The following is a 4,095-nucleotide window of genomic DNA, read 5'->3' as shown; positions in this document are numbered from 1 at the left end:
ATATTGAACAAATAAAAAGATTTATTGATAAACAATTTAAATTTTATAAAAATAAATAAAGAGAAGAATAACGTGGATCAAATCATGTTTTGCTCTAAGTTCCTTCCAATTGCAAAACAACACCACTTTGATTTTCTTTCTCCCGCTCACACTCACACTAGATAAATTTAATAATTCACACTCAAAGTTGAACCCTACAAAGTGCTCCTCCAAGTGCTTCGCTTGCCCTTACAAGATTCTCGGTAAGTGTTTGGGGCTTGGTTTCTCTTTTTCAAATGAAGATTGAGTATTTTTAAGCCTTTATATTGTAAGTATCGTCATAAAACATTTTAAGTTGGTAGGGAGCATTGAGTCACTAACTTGGCAGCGATAGAGCACTAGCACTGGCCACAATAGTGCTAGTATTGAGCGCCACATTTTGGGATATGATTCGTTAGATTAGGGAATCATGTTTGGATGTGTTGGTCAAGATGGCATGGTGGCGCTATATTTGGGCGCATGCCCCCTAATGCTACATTGTTCTGCACTCTGTTCTTTATTTGGAAGAAACTTGCTTCAGGTGAGGTGGTGCTTGTCCTCTAACCCTGGGTTTTAGCATACTGGCGCCTAAGAACTATATTTGGGTGTTGGGGTGCTTGTCTCTACCTAGCTCGATTTTTTTCCCAAATGCTCACTTTGATCCTATATGCTGCATATAAATAAAAAATATACCCACAAAAAGAATAAAATTGCACAAAAAATTTGAAAATAGTTATTATAAATCACATCACATTTAACATACATCAAATTAAAATAAATTAAAATATAAACTCACATTTACAATTCATTCTTTTAGCTTAAAAATTAATTAAGCATATGAACTACTACCCAATCTTGGGAGATAAAGGAGCCATGAAAAATATTATAATCAAGATCTATTAGAGCACGCACTACATCAAACATCAACTTAGGTCTATTACTACTACTCACTTTCACAATTAAGTAATCCATATTTTTCCAACTTTCAATCAAACACCTATGGCAAGCACCCCCACATTGTTACGTTTACTAGCACTTCCAAAACTCTTCTTGTCCTCCATGATCATAGCCACACTCAGTTGATCTCTCTTGATTAATAATTATCAAAATTTGACATCGTAATTCATGTACATTTCCATAAAATGATGTTGTCGCCGCTCCTTATGAATCTGACATGCTGTGGAGCCTTATAGTCCCTTAGAGAAGCGTTTTGTCTTTAAAATACATGTCAATTACTCTCCCAAGTAATCAATGCTAATTGGATCCATGATGGGCTGACCCGTGTCTGGTTCTTTTAAATTGAGGATGCAAACAACATGTCCATTGTAGGTCCATAATTCACCTGATTTAACGAAGTATGTGAGCTCAAAGAGCACGCTAGCAATATAAGAGAAGATATCAGGGCAATCGAAGACTGTTACTTTATGGACAATGTAATCGAAAGAAAATAATAAAAACTAACTATTTGTCATTGTTGGTTTTGACTTGGGTTGGGTTGGAGGTTATGTTTTGTTTTTGGAAGAAAATAAGAGATTTTTGCATGTACATTATAAGTGTTGGGTTTCTGACCTGGTGCCCTTGGGGATCGATGACATAAAATTTATCCATAAACCAACCACCAGTGCATGAAATACAGGGCATTGAGATGACGACGTCCAAATCACTCAAAACTTGAACAATTTTTAGCAAAATATTGTGCTTGTTTGCAACATCCACCTGCATTCATTACAACAAAAAAAATTTATATTTATTTTCATAATATATTAATATAATTTGTGTAAAAAACATATTAGAGATGTTTATAATATCTAATACAAGAGAAAAATAGAATACCTTGATGAGAGTGTAATCATCACACGTTTGATTATTGATACATACCCTGCAACAAATAATAAACAATCTTCAAGGTTATTAAATAAAACTGATAACCAACTCATTTCTTATGTTAGATGAAATTTATTTTTGAATGGAGAGCTTAAAAAACAATATTTATTTATAGTAATTTGCGAGATTCGTTGCCACCATAAGAAAAGATTGTGTTTGCTTATCACAATGTTTCTCTTGTTTGAAACAGTCTCTCACGCAGTCATATAAAACAAAAAAAATTTGAAGTCGTATAGAAAAAACAAAGGATGTGCAAAACAAGAATGCACAGATTAAATAAATAGAATCCTTCTTTGCTATTGAGCATTTGTTGCATGGGATGCCTAAATATATAGAGCTTTTATTCATATAGATTTTTATGGATACTTATTTATTGTGTTTCTATCATGCTCTTTGTGTTCACATGTATCATGTAAACTTGATTGTTGAATGAATACTAATCTACTTTAGTGTGAGAAATATTAATTCATTTTAAAAATTATGCATGTGATTTTTGTATATATTATTGTATTATGTAGGTTTATAACATTACTGAGTCATTTTTCTTACTTTATCAAAAATAATTTTACTTGGAAAATTATAAATAAAATCAACAAAAAAAATTGTTTTTTTATTTCTTGTCATTAATTTTGAAGATTCTACAAAAGGATTATTTCACTTTTGAAATATTAAAAATACTAATATTTTTTATATGATCATAAAAATAATGGAGTGGTAGATATGTAAATATGAAAGCTTAGGCATTAAATATATGTTTCAATTACAAAATCATTCTACTTCAATTTCAAAATCATTCTAAAGAAGCAATTAATATTTTCAATTACAAAATCATTCTAAAGAAGCAATTAATATGTTTATTACATTTTGTTTCAAGTATAACAACCCAATCTTGGGACTGATTCTTGTTCACAACTGAAGCCATGGAATCAGGAAAGGAAATAGGGAAGGAAATAGATGAAGCGATAGCAGAGGACGGGGACTTGATTCTTTTTCACAACTGAAGCCATGCATTTAGGAAATGAAATAGCTTACGTGTTCTCATTACCGTAATTATAGTCCAAATATTTCCTGCTAAAACCATTAATAAATAGCATCAAAATATCAATATGATATTCAGACTTAATGCTCTTTGTAATGATCCATCGTCTTCTCTCACTTTCCACCAGACTTTTCCTTCTCCGTCTTCATTTTCCACTGTCGTTCCCGCCGGACTTCTCCTCCTCCGTCTTCTTTCTCCACTGTTGTTCCCGCCGGACTTCTCCTCCTCCGTACTCTTTCTCCACTGCTGTTAGATACAACAGAGTGATCTTTGTTCCTTGATTTGAAATCAATGGTTAGCTTTATTTAAAATATTGGATGTAAATTTTGTTTAAATTATGACTTACAGAGACACTAATAGCGAATTCTTAACCCTATTTTGAGTCTCAAATTGTCCCCCTCCCACATAATATCTCTCCCCTTGGGTAATTACAATTTAACTATTATTATTATTAATTTTATTTTGTTCGGGAGATGGATATGTCATTCATATTCTTCTATTTTTTGTGAATGAAATGAAAATAGTCAAAAGTTCAAACGAATGAATAATCTTTCTCTAACATATTAAATAGTTCGTTTTTATTTTTATTGAAATAATTTTGTTGCAGGATATGTATTGATAATGAAACATGCACTGATTATACACTCATTATGGTATTTTTTTTTCTATTGTATTATTTATTCATGTTTTTTTTTCAAAAAAGTGCAAATTTTTTTATTATGATGAATGTAGGTGGATGGCATAAATAAGTCTGATATTTTGTGTTGCAGGATATGTATTGATAGTGAAACATGCGCTGATTATACACTCATTATGGTATTTTTTTTCTATTGTATTATTTATTCATGTTATTTTTTTTTCAAAAAAGTGCAAATTTTTTTATTATGATGAATGTAGGTGGATGGCATAAATAAGTCTGATATTTTGTTGAATATTATTCAAGTTTTGAGTGATTTGGACCTTATTATCTCTAAGCCTTATATTTCATCTGATGGCGGTTGATTCTCTGATATATTTTATGTCACACATCCTCAAGAGCATAAAATAAGAGACTCAACATTTATAGGCATATACAACAATCCCTTATTGTTGTTGCTCAAAACCAAAGAGAACCCTGCAATCCAACACAAGTCGAAATCAGTGATGGCAACATA

At 31.4% G+C, this 4,095-nt stretch overlaps 1 long non-coding RNA gene across 1 annotated transcript; it reads right to left on the bottom strand.

The window, feature by feature from the left end:
- Positions 1-894: 894 nt before the first annotated feature.
- LOC110028764 lies at positions 895-2,015 on the bottom strand. Its single transcript, XR_002294455.1, has 3 exons — positions 1,852-2,015; positions 1,588-1,734; positions 895-1,360 (listed from the first exon to the last, which is right to left on the bottom strand). It is a non-coding gene; the product is annotated as an uncharacterized LOC110028764 (long non-coding RNA).
- Positions 2,016-4,095: the final 2,080 nt, after the last annotated feature.

This window comes from Phalaenopsis equestris, unplaced genomic scaffold, assembly GCF_001263595.1.
Source record: "Phalaenopsis equestris unplaced genomic scaffold, ASM126359v1 Scaffold000525, whole genome shotgun sequence".
NCBI classification, from domain to species: domain Eukaryota; kingdom Viridiplantae; phylum Streptophyta; class Magnoliopsida; order Asparagales; family Orchidaceae; genus Phalaenopsis; species Phalaenopsis equestris.
This window is presented reverse-complemented; position numbering and strand designations above follow the sequence as displayed.